At 36.5% G+C, this 20054-nt stretch overlaps 1 pseudogene; it reads right to left on the minus strand.

Moving 5' to 3' along the window:
* The window catches only part of LOC124036970, a 55892-nt pseudogene that overhangs the window by 27844 nt on the left and 7994 nt on the right, over positions 1–20054 (minus strand).

The following is a 20054-nucleotide window of genomic DNA, read 5'->3' on the forward strand; positions in this document are numbered from 1 at the left end:
TTAAGCAGTGACCCCCCCCCCCCTCCATTTTAAAAATCAGTCTGTAAACCAACAAAATGTGGAAAAAGCCAAGGGGTGTGAATACTTGCTCTGTAAGAAGACAGGAGAGCCTTTTACCTTAACTGAACCTGCACCGCAAAGTCACACTTGGTCCCAGAGATGTCCCTGTAGAGACAGAGAGACGGTTTAGGTGAGAAGGTTGACAGTGTTTTGGAGAGCAACTGGCAGCGAGCAGAAAATAACCATAACTAGCTGGGAAGGCATTGATATCCATTATCCAATGGGAAGGCATTGATATCCCATTATCAAATGGGAAGGCATTGTTACCCATTATCCAATGGGAGGGCATTGATATCCCATTATCCAATGGGAAGGCATTGTTATCCCATTATCCAATGGGAAGGCATTGTTATCCATTATCCAATGGGAAGGCATTGTTATCCATTATCCAATGGGAAGGCATTGATATCCCATTATCCAATGGGAAGGCATTGTTATCCCATTATCCAATGGGAAGGCATTGATATCCATTATCCAATGGGAAGGCATTGATATCCCATTATCCAATGGGAAGGCATTGTTATCCCATTATCCAATGGGAAGGCATTGATATCCCATTATCCAAAGGGAAGGCATTGATATCCATTATCCAATGGGAAGGCATTGATATCCATTGGGAAGGCATTGATATCCCATTATCCAATAGGAAGGCATTGTTATCCCATTATCCAATGGGAAGGCATTGATATCCCATTATCCAATGGGAAGGCATTGATATCCCATTATCCAATGGGAAGGCATTGTTATCCAAAGGGAAGGCATTGTTATCCAAAGGGAAGGCATTGTTATCCAATGGGAAGGCATTGTTATCCCATTATCCAATGGGAAGGCATTGATATCCAATGGGAAGGCATTGTTATCCCATTATCCAATGGGAAGGCATTGATATCCCATTAGCCAATGGGAAGGCATTGTTATCCCATTATCCAATGGGAAGGCATTGTTATCCAATGGGAAGGCATTGTTATCCCATTATCCAATGGGAAGGCATTGATATCCAATGGGAAGGCATTGTTATCCCATTATCCAATGGGAAGGCATTGATATCCCATTAGCCAATGGGAAGGAATTGTTATCCCATTATCCAATGGGAAGGCATTGTTATCCCATTATCCAATGGGAAGGCATTGTTATCCCATTATCCAATGGGAAGGCATTGTTATCCCATTATCCAATGGGAAGGCATTGTTATCCATTATCCAATGGGAAGGCATTGTTATCCATTATCTAATGGGAAGGCATTGTTATCCCATTTACCAATGGGAAGGCATTGTTATCCCATTATCCAATGGGAAGGCATTGTTATCCCATTATCCAATGGGAAGGCATTGTTATCCATTATCCAATGGGAAGGCATTGTTATCCATTATCCAATGGGAAGGCATTGATATCCCATTATCCAATGGGAAGGCATTGTTATCCCATTATCCAATGGGAAGGCATTGTTATCCATTATCCAATGGGAAGGCATTGTTATCCATTATCCAATGGGAAGGAATTGTTATCCCATTATCCAATGGGAAGGCATTGTTATCCCATTATCCAATGGGAAGGCATTGTTATCCCATTATCCAATGGGAAGGCATTGATATCCATTAGGAAGGCATTGATATCCCATTATCCAATGGGAAGGCATTGATATCCCATTATCCAATGGGAAGGCATTGATATCCCATTATCCAATGGGAAGGCATTGTTATCCCATTATCCAATGGGAAGGCATTGTTATCCCATTATCCAATGGGAAGGCATTGATATCCCATTATCCAATGGGAAGGCATTGATATCCATTAGGAAGGCATTGATATCCCATTATCCAATGGGAAGGCATTGATATCCATTATCCAATGGGAAGGCATTGATATCCCATTATCCAATGGGAAGGCATTGTTATCCCATTATCCAATGGGAAGGCATTGTTATCCATTATCCAATGCGAGTTCCAAATATTGTTACTAGCAAGAGGATCACGTGTCCTGCATGCATCGATTTGCAGTTTATTAAAACTGTATTTCTTTTGTACATATCTATCGAAAATGACACAAATTGAAACCAGTCACATCCTGTTTCTGCCAGCAGGAGAGACTGACGACACAGACGTTCTAGTGGTGGAGATAGGGGTGTGTTCTAGTGGTCTAGATAGGGGTGTGTTCTAGTGGTCTAGATAGGGGTGTGTTCTAGTGGTCTAGATAGGGGTGTGTTCTAGTGGTCTACATAGGGGTGTGTTCTAGTGGTCTACATAGGGGTGTGTTCTAGTGGTCTAGATAGGGGTGTGTTCTAGTGGTGTAGATAGGGGTGTGTTCTAGTGGTGGAGATAGGGGTGTGTTCTAGTGGTCTAGATAGGGGTGTGTTCTAGTGGTGTAGATAGGGGTGTGTTCTAGTGGTGTAGATAGGGGTGTGTTCTAGTGGTGGAGATAGGGGTGTGTTCTAGTGGTCTAGATAGGGGTGTGTTCTAGTGGTCTAGATAGGGGTGTGTTCTAGTGGTCTAGATAGGGGTGTGTTCTAGTGGTCTAGATAGGGGTGTGTTCTAGTGGTGGAGATAGGGGTGTGTTCTAGTGGTGTAGATAGGGGTGTGTTCTAGTGGTGGAGATAGGGGTGTGTTCTAGTGGTGTAGATAGGGGTGTGTTCTAGTGGTGTAGATAGGGGTGTGTTCTAGTGGTCTAGATAGGGGTGTGTTCTAGTGGTCTAGATAGGGGTGTGTTCTAGTGGTGTAGATAGGGGTGTGTCCTAGTGGTGGAGATAGGGGTGTGTTCTAGATAGGGGTGTGTTCTAGATAGGGGTGTGTTCTAGTGGTGTAGATAGGGGTGTGTTCTAGTGGTGTAGATAGGGGTGTGTTCTAGTGGTGTAGATAGGGGTGTGTTCTAGTGGTCTAGATAGGGGTGTGTTCTAGTGGTCTAGATAGGGGTGTGTTCTAGTGGTCTAGATAGGGGTGTGTTCTAGTGGTCTAGATAGGGGTGTGTTCTAGTGGTCTAGATAGGGGTGTGTTCTAGTGGTGTAGATAGGGGTGTGTCCTAGTGGTCTAGATAGGGGTGTGTCCTAGTGGTCTAGATAGGGGTGTGTCCTAGTGGTCTAGATAGGGGTGTGTTCTAGTGGTGTAGATAGGGGTGTGTCCTCAGCGGTCTAGATCGGGGTGGGGTGTGTCCTCAGCGGTCTAGATCGGGATGGGGTGTGTCCTCAGCGGTCTAGATAGGGGTGGGGTGTGTCCTCAGCGGTCTAGATAGGGGTGTATTCTAGTGGTGTAGATAGGGGTGTGTTCTAGTGGTCTAGATAGGGGTGTGTTCTAGAGGTCTAGATAGGGGTGTGTTCTAGTGGTCTAGATAGGGGTGTGTCCTAGTGGTGGAGATAGGGGTGTGTTCTAGTGGTCTAGATAGGGGTGTGTCCTAGTGGTGTAGATAGGGGTGGGGTGTGTTCAAGTGGTGTAGATAGGGGTGTGTTCTAGTGGTGTAGATAGGGGTGTGTCCTAGTGGTCTAGATAGGGGTGTGTTCTAGTGGTCTAGATAGGGGTGTGTTCTAGTGGTCTAGATAGGGGTGTGTCCTAGTGGTCTAGATAGGGGTGTGTCCTAGTGGTGTAGATAGGGGTGTGTTCTAGTGGTCTAGAAAGGGGTGTGTTCTAGAGGTCTAGATAGGGGTGTGTTCTAGTGGTCTAGATAGGGGTGTGTTCTAGTGGTCTAGATAGGGGTGGGGTGTGTCCTCAGCGGTCTAGATAGGGGTGTGTTCTAGTGGTCTAGATAGGGGTGGGGTGTGTTCAAGTGGTCTAGATAGGGGTGTGTTCTAGTGGTCTAGATAGGGGTGTGTTCTAGTGGTGTAGATAGGGGTGTGTTCTAGTGGTCTAGATAGGGGTGTGTTCTAGAGGTCTAGATAGGGGTGTGTTCTAGTGGTCTAGATAGGGGTGTGTCTAGTGGTGGAGATAGGGGTGTGTTCTAGTGGTCTAGATAGGGGTGTGTCCTAGTGGTGTAGATAGGGGTGGGGTGTGTTCAAGTGGTGTAGATAGGGTGTGTTCTAGTGGTCTAGATAGGGGGGGGTGTGTCCTCAGCGGTCTAGATAGGGGTGTGTTCTAGTGGTCTAGATAGGGGTGGGGTGTGTTAGTGGTCTAGATAGGGGTGTGTTCTAGTGGTCTAGATAGGGGTGTGTTCTAGTGGTCTAGATAGGGGTGTGTTCTAGTGGTCTAGATAGGGGTGTGTTCTAGTGGTCTAGATAGGGGTGTGTCCTAGTGGTGGAGATAGGGGTGTGTTCTAGTGGTCTAGTGGTCTAGATAGGGGTGTGTTCTAGAGGTCTAGATAGGGGTGTGTTCTAGTGGTCTAGATAGGGGTGTGTTCTAGTGGTGTAGATAGGGGTGTGTTCTAGAGGTCTAGATAGGGGTGTGTTCTAGTGGTCTAGATAGGGGTGTGTTCTAGTGGTGTAGATAGGGGTGTGTTCTAGTGGTGTAGATAGGGGTGTGTTCTAGTGGTGTAGATAGGGGTGTGTTCTAGTGGTGTAGATAGGGGTGTGTTCTAGTGGTCTAGATAGGGGTGTGTTCTAGTGGTCTAGATAGGGGTGTGTTCTAGTGGTGAAGATAGGGGTGTGTTCTAGTGGTCTAGATAGGGGTGGGGTGTGTTCTAGTGGTCTAGATAGGGGTGGGGTGTGTTCAAGTGGTCTAGATAGGGGTGTGTTCTAGTGGTCTAGATAGGGGTGTGTTCTAGTGGTCTAGATAGGGGTGTGTTCTAGTGGTCTAGATAGGGGTGTGTTCTAGTGGTCTAGATAGGGGTGTGTTCTAGTGGTCTAGATAGGGGTGTGTTCTAGTGGTCTAGATAGGGGTGTGTTCTAGTGGTCTAGATAGGGGTGTGTTCTAGTGGTCTAGATAGGGGTGTGTTCTAGTGGTCTAGATAGGGGTGTGTTCTAGTGGTCTAGATAGGGGTGTGTTCTAGTGGTCTAGATAGGGGTGTGTTCTAGTGGTCTAGATAGGGGTGTGTTCTAGTGGTCTAGATAGGGGTGGGGTGTGTTCAAGTGGTCTAGATAGGGGTGTGTTCTAGTGGTCTAGATAGGGGTGGGGTGTGTTCAAGTGGTCTAGATAGGGGTGTGTTCTAGTGGTCTAGATAGGGGTGTGTTCTAGTGGTCTAGATAGGGGTGTGTTCTAGTGGTCTAGATAGGGGTGGGGTGTGTTCAAGTGGTCTAGATAGGGGTGTGTTCTAGTGGTCTAGATAGGGGTGTGTTCTAGTGGTCTAGATAGGGGTGTGTTCTAGTGGTCTAGATAGGGGTGTGTTCTAGTGGTCTAGATAGGGGTGTGTTCTAGTGGTCTAGATAGGGGTGTGTTCTAGTGGTCTAGATAGGGGTGTGTTCTAGTGGTCTAGATAGGGGTGTGTTCTAGTGGTCTAGATAGGGGTGTGTTCTAGTGGTCTAGATAGGGGTGTGTTCTAGTGGTCTAGATAGGGGTGTGTTCTAGTGGTCTAGATAGGGGTGGGGTGTGTTCAAGTGGTCTAGATAGGGGTGTGTTCTAGTGGTCTAGATAGGGGTGGGGTGTGTTCAAGTGGTCTAGATAGGGTGTGTTCTAGTGGTCTAGATAGGGGTGTGTTCTAGTGGTCTAGATAGGGGTGTGTTCTAGTGGTCTAGATAGGGGTGGGGTGTGTTCAAGTGGTCTAGATAGGGGTGTGTTCTAGTGGTCTAGATAGGGGTGTGTTCTAGTGGTCTAGATAGGGGTGTGTTCTAGTGGTCTAGATAGGGGTGTGTTCTAGTGGTGTAGATAGGGGTGTGTTCTAGAGGTCTAGATAGGGGTGTGTTCTAGTGGTCTAGATAGGGGTGTGTTCTAGAGGTCTAGATAGGGGTGTGTTCTAGTGGTGTAGATAGGGGTGTGTTCTAGTGGTCTAGATAGGGGTGTGTTCTAGAGGTCTAGATAAGGGTGTGTTCTAGAGGTCTAGATAGGGGTGTGTTCTAGTGGTGTAGATAGGGGTGTGTTCTAGTGGTCTAGATAGGGGTGTGTTCTAGAGGTCTAGATAGGGGTGTGTTCTAGTGGTGTAGATAGGGGTCAGTCTTACATGGAGCTGCTGATCTGCTGGACCTGCTGGGGCGTCAAAGCAAAGGCATAGCACGTCTCCTGAAACCGCTGACTGTTGTCTGAGGCTGAGGACAAGAGAGAGAGAGAACTAGAACAATCTCATCATACCACCCCCCCCACCACCACCACACACAGAAGAAAGAACACATTCACTACGAAAATGGAGAAGTTCCCAACTGAAAACTAGACAAACTTCAGTTACAGCCGTTACAATGCCGGTTACACTGTGGGTTACCAAGAGATGGGCTGGATATGAATATGAATATGATAATTATATGAATATGGTATGAATATATGATATGGATATGATAATAATATGATATGAATATGATAATGACATGGATATGAATATGATAATGACATGGATATGATAATAATATGATATGAATATGATAATGACATGGATATGATAATAATATGATTTGGAAATTATATGAATATGGTATGAATATATGATATGAATATATGATATGAATATATGATATGAATATATGATATGAATATATGATATGAATATATGATATGATATGAATATATGATATGATATGAATATATGATATGATATGAATATATGATATGATATGAATATATGATATGAATATATGATATGATATGAATATATGATATGATATGAATATATGATATGATATGAATATGATATGAATATATGATATGAATATGATATGAATATATGATATGATATGAATATATGATATGAATATGATATGAATATATGATATGAATATGATATGAATATATGATATGAATATATGATATGATATGAATATATGATATGATATGAATATATGATATGAATATATGATATGAATATATGATATGATATGAATATATGATATGAATATGATATGAATATATGATATGAATATATGATATGATATGAATATATGATATGATATGAATATATGATATGATATGAATATATGATATGATATGAATATGATATGAATATATGATATGATATGAATATATGATATGAATATATGATATGATATGAATATGATATGAATATATGATATGAATATATGATATGAATATATGATATGAATATATGATATGATATGAATATATGATATGAATATGATATGAATATATGATATGAATATATGATATGATATGAATATATGATATGAATATATGATATGATATGAATATATGATATGATATGAATATATGATATGATATGAATATATGATATGATATGAATATATGATATGATATGAATATATGATATGATATGAATATATGATATGAATATATGATATGAATATATGATATGAATATATGATATGATATGAATATATGATATGATATGAATATATGATATGATATGAATATATGATATGATATGAATATATGATATGAATATATGATATGAATATATGATATGATATGAATATATGATATGAATATATGATATGATATGAATATATGATATGAATATATGATATGATATGAATATATGATATGAATATATGATATGATATGAATATATGATATGAATATATGATATGATATGAATATATGATATGAATATATGATATGATATGAATATATGATATGATATGAATATATGATATGATATGAATATATGATATGAATATATGATATGAATATATGATATGATATGAATATATGATATGATATGAATATATGATATGATATGAATATATGATATGATATGAATATATGATATGATATGAATATATGATATGATATGAATATATGATATGATATGAATATGATATGAATATATGATATGAATATATGATATGAATATATGATATGATATGAATATATGATATGAATATGATATGAATATATGATATGATATGAATATATGATATGAATATGATATGAATATATGATATGAATATATGATATGATATGAATATATGATATGATATGAATATATGATATGAATATATGATATGAATATATGATATGATATGAATATATGATATGAATATGATATGAATATATGATATGAATATATGATATGATATGAATATATGATATGATATGAATATATGATATGATATGAATATATGATATGATATGAATATGATATGAATATATGATATGAATATATGATATGAATATATGATATGATATGAATATGATATGAATATATGATATGAATATATGATATGAATATATGATATGATATGAATATATGATATGAATATGATATGAATATATGATATGATATGAATATATGATATGAATATATGATATGAATATATGATATGAATATATGATATGAATATATGATATGAATATGATATGAATATATGATATGAATATATGATATGAATATATGATATGAATATATGATATGAATATATGATATGATATGAATATATGATATGAATATATGATATGATATGAATATGATATGAATATATGATATGAATATATGATATGAATATATGATATGAATATGATATGAATATATGATATGATATGAATATATGATATGATATGAATATATGATATGATATGAATATATGATATGATATGAATATATGATATGATATGAATATATGATATGATATGAATATATGATATGAATATATGATATGAATATATGATATGAATATATGATATGATATGAATATATGATATGAATATATGATATGATATGAATATATGATATGATATGAATATATGATATGATATGAATATATGATATGATATATATATGATATGATATGAATATATGAATATATGATATGAATATGATATGAATATATGATATGAATAATATATGATATGAATATATGATATGATATGAATATATGATATGATATATATATGATATATATGATATGATATGAATATATGATATGAATATGATATGAATATATGATATGAATATATGATATGATATGAATATATGATATGATATGAATATATGATATGAATATATGATATGAATATATGATATGATATGATATATATGATATGAATATGATATGAATATATGATATGAATATATGATATGATATGAATATATGATATGATATGAATATATGATATGATATGAATATATGATATGATATGAATATGATATGAATATATGATATGAATATATGATATGAATATATGATATGATATGAATATGATATGAATATATGATATGAATATATGATATGAATATATGATATGATATGAATATATGATATGATAATATGATATGAATATATGATATGATATGAATATATGATATGAATATATGATATGATATATATGATATGAATATATGATATGAATATATGATATGATATGAATATATGATATGAATATATGATATGATATGAATATATGATATGAATATATGATATGAATATATGATATGAATATATGATATGAATATATGATATGAATATGATATGATATATATGATATGATATGAATATATGATATGAATATATGATATGAATATATGATATGATATATGATATGATATGATATGATATGAATATATGATATGAATATATGATATGATATGAATATATGATATGAATATATGATATGAATATATGATATGAATATATGATATGATATGAATATATGATATGAATATATGATATGATATGAATATGATATGAATATATGATATGAATATATGATATGAATATATGATATGAATATATGATATGAATATATGATATGAATATATGATATGAATATATATGATATGATATGAATATATGATATGAATATATGATATGATATGAATATATGATATGATATGAATATATGATATATATGATATGAATATATATATGATATGAATATATGATATGATATGATATGAATATATGATATGAATATATGATATGATATGATATGATATGATATGATATGAATATATGATATGATATGAATATATGATATGATATGAATATATGAATATATGATATGAATATATGATATGAATATATGATATGAATATATGATATGAATATATGATATGATATGATATGATATGAATATATGATATGATATGAATATATGATATGAATATATGATATGATATGAATATGATATGAATATATGATATGAATATATGATATGATATGAATATATGATATGATATATATGAATATATGATATGATATGAATATATGATATGAATAATATATGATATGATATGAATATATGATATGAATATATGATATGAATATATGATATGATAATATGATATGAATATATGATATGATATGAATATAATGAATATATGATATGAATATATGATATATATGATATGAATATATGATATGAATATATGATATGATATGATATGATATGATATGATATGAATATATGATATGATATGAATATATGATATGAATATATGATATGATATGAATATATGATATGAATATATGATATGATATGATATGAATATATGAATATATGATATGAATATATGATATGAATATATGATATGAATATATGATATGAATATATGATATGAATATATGATATGAATATATGATATGAATATATGATATGATATATGATATGAATATATGATATATGATATATATGATATGAATATATGATATGATATGAATATATGATATGAATATATGATATGAATATATGATATGAATATATGATATGATATGATATATATGATATGAATATATGATATGATATGAATATGATATGAATATATGATATGAATATATGATATGATATGAATATATGATATGAATATATGATATGAATATATGATATGAATATATGATATGATATGATATATATGATATGAATATATGATATGAATATATGATATGAATATATGATATGAATATGATATGAATATATGATATGAATATATGATATGATATGAATATGATATGAATATAATGAATATATGATATGAATATATGATATGAATATATGATATGAATATATGATATGAATATGATATGAATATATGATATGATATGAATATATGATATGATATGATATGATATGATATGATATGAATATATGATATGATATGAATATATGATATGATATGAATATATGATATGATATGAATATATGATATGATATATATGATATGAATATATATGATATGATATGAATATATGATATGATATGAATATATGATATGAATATATGATATGATATGAATATATGATATGATATGAATATATGATATGATATGAATATATGATATGATATGAATATATGATATGATATGAATATATGATATGATATGATATATGATATGAATATATATATGATATGAATATATGATATGAATATATGATATGATATGAATATATGATATGATATGATGATATGATATGAATATATGATATGATATGAATATATGATATGAATATGATATGATATGATATGATATGAATATATGATATGATATGAATATATGATATGATATGAATATATGATATGAATATATGATATGAATATATGATATGATATGAATATATGATATGAATATGATATGAATATATGATATGAATATATGATATGATATGAATATATGATATGATATGAATATATGATATGATATGAATATATGAATATATGATATGATATGAATATGATATGAATATATGATATGAATATATGATATGAATATATGATATGATATGAATATGATATGAATATATGATATGAATATATGATATGAATATATGATATGATATGAATATATGATATGAATATGATATGAATATATGATATGATATGAATATATGATATGAATATATGATATGAATATATGATATGAATATATGATATGAATATATGATATGATATGAATATATGATATGAATATATGATATGATATGAATATATGATATGAATATATGATATGATATGAATATATGATATGAATATATGATATGATATGAATATATGATATGAATATATGATATGATATGAATATATGATATGAATATATGATATGATATGAATATATGATATGATATGAATATATGATATGATATGAATATATGATATGATATGAATATATGATATGAATATATGATATGAATATATGATATGATATGAATATATGATATGAATATATGATATGATATGAATATATGATATGATATGAATATATGATATGAATATGATATGCTATGAATATATGATATGATATGAATATATGATATGATATGAATATATGATATGATATGAATATATGATATGAATATGATATGATATGAATATATGATATGATATGAATATATGATATGATATGAATATATGATATGATATGAATATATGATATGAATATATGATATGATATGAATATGATATGATATGATATGATATGAATATATGATATGATATGAATATGATATGATTATGATATGAATATGGTAATAATATGATAATAATATGATATGAATATGATTATATGATATGGCTATGATATGGATATGAATATGAAATGATATGAATATATGATATGATTATGATATGATATGAACCATACACTCTTTATTCTATGGACCTATAACAGACAGGATAGACAGACCTGCATCTAATTATATGTTTAGAAACAACTGTTGAATCACAATAATCCACAGGTTAAAGCCTTATAGCTTTAATAAAACACAACGTGTTTGATGAATGTATGTGAAATATACACTGTCACAGGTGAATCCAGGTGAAAGCTATGATCCCTTATTGATGTCACCTGTTAAATCGACTTCAAAATCAGTGTAGATGAAGGGGAGGAGACATGTATATGAAGGGGAGGAGACATGTAGATGAAGGGGAGGAGACATGTAGATGAAGGGGAGGAGACGGGGTTAAAGAAGGACTGTTTCGCTTTGAGACATGGATTTTGTATGTGTGACCATTCAGAGGGTGAACGGGAAAAACGAAATATTTAAGTTCCTTTGAACGAGGTTTGGTAGTAGGTGCCAGGCGCACCGGTTTGAGTGTGTCAAGAACTGCAACGCTGCTGGTTTTTTTTAAGCTTGTGTATCAACAATGGTCCACCACCCCAAAAGGACATCCAGCCAACTTGACACAACTGTGGGGAAGCATTGGAGTCAATATGGACCAGCATCCCTGTAGGGAAGCATTGGAGTCAACATGGACCAGCATCCCTGTGGAAGCATTGGAGTCAACATGGACCAGCATCCCTGTGGAAGCATTGGAGTCAACATGGACCAGCATCCCTGTGGAAGGCTTTCAACACCTTGTAGAGTCAACATGGGGCCAGCATCCCCGTGGAAGCATTGGAGTTAACATGGACCAGCATCCCTGTGGAAGGCTTTCAACACCTTGTAGAGTCAACATGGGGCCAGCATCCCTGTGGGGAAGCATTGGAGTCAACATGGACCAGCATCCCTGTGGAAGGCTTTCAACACCTTCTAGAGTCAACATGGGGCCAGCATCCCTGTGGGGAAGCATTGGAGTCAACATGGACCAGCATACCTGTGGAAGGCTTTCAACACCTTGTAGAGTCAACATGGGGCCAGCATCCCTGTGGAAGCATAGGAGTCAACATGGACCAGCATCCCTGTGGGAAGCATCAGAGTCAACATGGACCAGCATCCCTGTGGAAGGATTTGGAGTCAACATGGACCAGCATCCCTGTGGGAAGCATAAGAGTCAACATGGACCAGCATCCCTGTGGGAAGCATCAGAGTCAACATGGACCAGCATCCCTGTGGGAAGCATCAGAGTCAACATGAACCAGCATCCCTGTGGAAGGCTTTCAACACCTTGTAGAGTCAACATGGGCCAGCATCCCTGTGGAACGCTTTCAACACCTCGTAGAGTCAACATGGGGCCAGCATCCCTGTGGAAGGATTGAGTCAACATGGGCCAGCATCCCTGTGGAAGGCTTTCAACACCTTGTAGAGTCAACATGGGCCAGCATCCCTGTGGAACGCTTTCAACACCTTGTAGAGTCAACATGGGCCAGCATCCCTGTGGAACGCTTTCAACACCTCGTAGAGTCAACATGAACCAGCATCCCTGTGGAAGGCTTTCAACACCTCGTAGAGTCAACATGAACCAGCATCCCTGTGGAATGCTTTCGACACCTTGTAGAGTCAACATGGGCCAGCATCCCTGTGGAATGCTTTCGACACCTCGTAGAGTCAACATGAACCAGCATCCCTGTGGAAGGCTTTCAACACCTCGTAGAGTCAACATGGGCCAGCATGCCTGTGGAATGCTTTCGACACCTTGTAGAGTCAACATGGGCCAGCATCCCTGTGGAATGCTTTCGACACCTTGTAGAGTCACAACAAGGGCCAGCATCCCTGTGGAACGCTTTCGACACCTTGTAGAGTCAACAAGGGCCAGCATCCCTGTGGAACGCTTTCGACAACTTGTAGAGTCAACATGGTCCAGCATCCCTGTGGAAGCATTGGAGTCAACATGGGCCAGCATCCCTGTGGAAGCATTGGAGTCAACACGGGCCAGCATCCCAGTGGAACGCTTTCGACACCTTGTAGAGTCAACATGGGGCCAGCATCCCTGTGGAAGCATTGGAATCAACATGGGCCAGCATCCCTGTGGAAGCATTGGAATCAACATGGGCCAGCATCCCTGTGGAAGCATTGGAATCTACATGGGCCAGCATCCCTGTGGAATCATTGGAGTCAACACGGGCCAGCATCCCTGTGGAAGCATTGGAGTCAACACGGGCCAGCATCCCTGTGGAACGCTTTCGACACCTCGTAGAGTCCCATAGTCCTGACGAATAATTGAAGCTGTTCTGAGAGCAAACAGTGTGCAAATCAAAATTAGGAAGGTGTTCTTAAATGTTTTGTGCACACGGTGTGTGTAAATCTAAGCACCACTTACCCAGGCTGGTGGGTTTGATGAGCTCATCCAACATGTCGTAGAAGGGCAGCCTCTGGAGCTTCACGTCAGGGTGTACGGGGTGAAGGCCCAGCTCCTGTTTGGGCACCAGCAGAGAGCCAGGCGAGGGGGATCCGTGGCTGTCGAACCCCAGCGAGGTGAGGCCTCCGGGCAGGCTGGAGGTGGAGTGGACACTGGGTAGGGCCAGATCCACCGGAGACAGCATCTTGGCGGGGAAGCGGCGCCTGTACAGCTCCTTCACCTTCATCTGGACAGCGGGGCTGCAGCCGGCCTTAAGGAGGTGCAGGGCTTTGGTCAACAGTTGATGTTTGCGGCCGTGTTTGTTGCGTCCTGCGTAGCCTAGTAACACTTGTAGCTCTGAAACACGAAGGCTCATCACCATTTGCTTTGGGAGGAAGGAAAGACAACAAAAATGTAATTAAAAATCAGCATTATTACTTCACAGTATACTATAAACATGGAGGATAATATGATACACAGGTAGAATAACTAAAATTAATTTACATCATATTTCACCCACTACATATGTATATACTGTATTCTAGTCAAGGCCTGTCCTATTTAACTACTACTGTCCACTTCATATGTATATACTGTATTCTAGTCAAGGCCTGTCCTATTTAACTACTACTGTCCACTTCATATGTATATACTGTATTCTAGTCAAGGCCTGTCCTATATAACTACTACTGTCCACTTCATATGTATATACTGTATTCTAGTCATGGTTCATACCATATAACTATTGCTGTACATATACTATTATATACACGTATTCTTCATAGATATGTGACTCATTTCAGAAAAACTGTTGCGTGTCACAGGAGAGCCATATGAAATGCCTTCTGGGACAGAAATGCCTTCTGGGACAGAAATGCCTTCTGGGACTTGAGTATGATTGCTAAGGAGATGGAGAAGGTTCTGGCGTTTGATTGCAAATATGCAGACAGTGTCGAAAAGCAAACACACAGAAGGCTGTTGTGTAAAACCTCCGGATTACATCTTCAAACTTAAGGGCAACCTGACAGAGGGAGAAGTGTCCACCCAAGTATACAAGGATGAGAGTCTAGCTAGCTACATTTTCAGAAATTACACGTTTCTAATTTTTGTCAGAAAGTCGTTTTCATTTCAAGTTAGTGTACTGTTAGCTAGCTAGCTAAAGTTAGCCGGCCGGCTTGCTAACGTTCCGTGTACGATCTGTGTAGGAAAATTATTCGTATCTGAGAGCAATTTGCATTGCTAGTTATAGCTAACATTGAACCCGGTTGGTTAGCAGATTAGCTAACATTGAACCCGCTACATGTTAAACAAAAGACTCCACAATGTTAGCTACCTGCAGATTCATGCGGGGTAGAAACATTATGAGTTGAGATGATGGTTCAATGTTTAGCTAGCTAGCTACATGTCTAAACAAAAAGACTCCACAATGCAAATAACTATTTAAATAGAATGTCTACATCATTCCCATCCATCCATATACACACAGTACCAATCAAAAGTTGACACCTACTCATTCAAGGGTTTTTCTTTATTTTTACTATTATCTACATTGTTGAATAATAGTGAAGACATCAAAACTATGAAATAACACACATCATGTAGTAAACAACAACAAATAAAAGTGTTAAATCAAAATATAATTTATATTCTTCAAAGTAGCCACATTATGCATTGACGACGGCTTTCCATATTCATGGCATTCTCTCAACCAGCTTCATGAGGTAGTCACCTGGAATGCATTTCAATTAAAATGCGTCTTGTTAGGATTTGTGGAATTTCTTTCCTTCTTATTGCGTTTGAGCCAATCAGTTGTGTTGTGACAAGGTAGGGGTGGTATACAGAAGATAGCCCTATTTGGTAAAAGACCAAGTCCATATTATGTCAAGAACAGCTCAAATAAGCAAAGAGAAATGACAGTCCATCATTACTTTAAGACATGAAGGTCAGTCAATACGTAACGTTTCAAGAAATTTGAAAGTTCCTTCAAGTGCAGTCGCAAAAACTACCAAGCGCTATGATGAAACTGGCTCTCATGAGGACCGCCACAGGAATGGAAGACCCAGAGTTACCTCTGCTGCAGAGGATAAGTTCATTAGAGTTAACTGGCTCTCATGAGGACCGCTACCTCTGAGGAGAAGTTTAGAAACTAAAGCTTTGGTTGTCTTCCTCTCAGACTTCCATGTCTTCTCCCTGGACATGATGACGCTTCACAGAGACACGGTAGTCTCCCACAATCTGTGCAATGGCTACTGCTATAGGTTTCAGGCTGCTTACCACTCTCTCCCAAAATACATCATCCTGGAGGATCCTCTTGATGGGGCTGTCCATACTGGCAGACTGTGATATGGTAATTTCTTGGAGAGACTCCTTCCCGTCCTGGAGACTGTCAAACACGATGACAACACCACCCCAATGGGTGTTGCTGGGCAGCTTCAATGTGGTGCTCTTATTCTTCTCACTTTGAATGGTGAGGTAGATTGCTGCTATAACTTTATGACCCTTCACCTACCTAACTATTCCCTTGGCTCTCTCGTAGATTCTATCTATTGTTTTCAGTGCCATGGTGTCCTTGAGGAGCAGATTCAATGCATGAGCAGCACAGCCAATGGGTGTGATGTGAGGGTAGGACTCCTCCCACGTTAAACCAGGCAGCCTTCATGTTCACAGCATTGTCTGTTACCAGTGCAAATACCTTCTGTGGTCCAAGGTCATTCAGCTCATCTGCAATGTAGACACCGGTGTGTCTGTTATACCGTCTCACACTCCTCAGCTAGCAGGCTCAAGCAAGCTACAACCCCTCCTGGTAGTTTTTTTGCTAACTAACAGAAATTGTTAACAAGTTAGAAATGATTTAAACACACTTTGCTGTAGGCTACTATTTACTAGTTAACAAAAAAAAAAAAAAAAAAAATGTATGTCATAATATATTCACCCCCACCCAGTATTGTAATCAAAACTTACCAGAAAGCATGTAGTCCTTGGCTCAGACAGTGTACTAGTGTGGGCTCAATAGCATCTCATTAGTGTGCAAGATGTTGAGAATTAGCTGTACATGTGATGGAAGAAATAAGACGCTTGAGGAAAACCTGCTCAAGAGCACTCAGGACCTCAGACTGTGGTGAAAGTTCACATTTCCAACAGGACAACGACACTAAGCACAAAGCCAAGACAACGCAGGAGTGGTCTCTGAATATCCTTGGCCGGGACTTGATGTGACCATTTGCCTCATGGTAGCACGAAACATTTCCTTCAAATAGAGTTGATCAGGCTGTTGATCCTCTTCAATGGCTCTGCATTCCTCAGTGGTAAACAGTCAGGACAGGATGCTATGGGTTCCTCCCTACTACCTCAGAGGACTGGTAGACAGCTAGTCAGGACAGGATGCTACTTAGACAGCGTAGAAGGAGCCTCATATTATTATGTTTTAAATGTTGTTGATTGCAAAGTATAATTGCATTGGGCACTAAAAAGCAAATCAGTCAGCCCCACCCTGACCAACTCTAACACTTTGTATTTGAATCAGATAGTTAATGATGAATGGAAGAAAAGATAACCGTAGATTCATTGGGATCTAATACTCTAAACAATAATAAGGATTAAGCATTTATTTACATAAAACCCATGTTCCCAAATTGTATGAAATAAAGTTACTACACTGGAGTCGGGGGGGGGGGGGGGGGGCAGCGTAGGTTAGAGCGTTGGACTAGCAGCCGAAAGGTTGCAAGTTCAAATCCCCAAGGTGACGAGGTACAAATTGAAAATAAGAATTTGTTCTTAACCGCCTCGTTAAATAAATTTAAAAAATAAAGAGTCACAAAAGAAAAGAAGAAGCTTTCTGCAGAAAATATAAAATAAAATATATCCATAACAGATTCCGTTTGGGAATCAAATGGGTTCATAGTTACTAAGTCCAAAAATAGACATAGCAACTACTGATTGGCCAGCCATTAACCTTGAGCTAACTTTAGCTACCGGCAGATAAAAACATAGATATAGCAACTGTTGATTGGCCCCCCATAAACAGCCATTAACCTTGAGCTAACTTTAGCCACCGCTAGCTAAAAACATAGATGTAGCAACTGTTGATTGGCCCCCCATAAACAGCCATAAAGCTAACTTTAGCCACCGCTAGCTAAAAACATAGATGTAGCAACTGTTGATTGGCCCCCAATAAACAGCCATTAACCTTGAGCTAACTTAACCACCGCTAGCTAAAAACATAGATGTAGCAACTGTTGATTGGCCCCCAATAAACAGCCGTAAAGCTAACTTTAGCCACCGCTAGCTAAAAACATAGATGATTGGCCCCCAATGAACAGCCATAAAGCTAACTTTAGCCACCGCTAGCTAAAAACATAGATGTGATGAGGCGTGTTTTAAAAATGGACAAAGTCACCTTGACGCAAAGATCGAACCAAATATGGAGTTGATTTCAACAAAAAATTCCCCATCACATCCATTTATGCTTTCATTAAGCAGTGGCTAAAGTTACCTGAAGTTTAATGTCTGTTTATAGAAAACAAAATCTGTGGTTCAGTTTCTCTTGGCCCCATAGACTACATTTCAGGTTGAGGAACCATCTAACATCAAATTGTAAAATAGTGAACTACTCTTTTAACTAGACACTTTAGAGTAGCAGAGACAGTTTGTGAATCAGGGGGATTCAGGCCAGACTCCAGAGATCAGGGCCCAGACCCATAACGCATCTTAGAGTAGCAGAGACAGTTTGTGAATCAGGGGGATTCAGGCCAGACTCCAGAGATCAGGGCCCAGACACATAACGCATTTTAGAGTAGGGGTTAATAAAACAGTATCTTATCCTCGAAGACTCTGGCTTTATGGATAGTAAGGCCCTGAGCACACATACGATGAACTACAGATGGGTGGGATTACAGGGATCAGAAGCCCCTGGTGAACTACAGATGGGTGGGATTACAGGGATCAGAAGCCCCTGGTGAACTACAGATGGGTGGGATTACAGGGATCAGAAGCCCCTGGTGAACTACAGATGGGTGGGATTACAGGGATCAGAAGCCCCTGGTGAACTACAGATGGGTGGGATTACAGGGAAACAGGATGAGAAGTCCCTGGTGAA

This window comes from Oncorhynchus gorbuscha, linkage group LG06 (genome assembly GCF_021184085.1).
Source record: "Oncorhynchus gorbuscha isolate QuinsamMale2020 ecotype Even-year linkage group LG06, OgorEven_v1.0, whole genome shotgun sequence".
NCBI classification, from domain to species: Eukaryota; Metazoa; Chordata; class Actinopteri; order Salmoniformes; family Salmonidae; genus Oncorhynchus; species Oncorhynchus gorbuscha.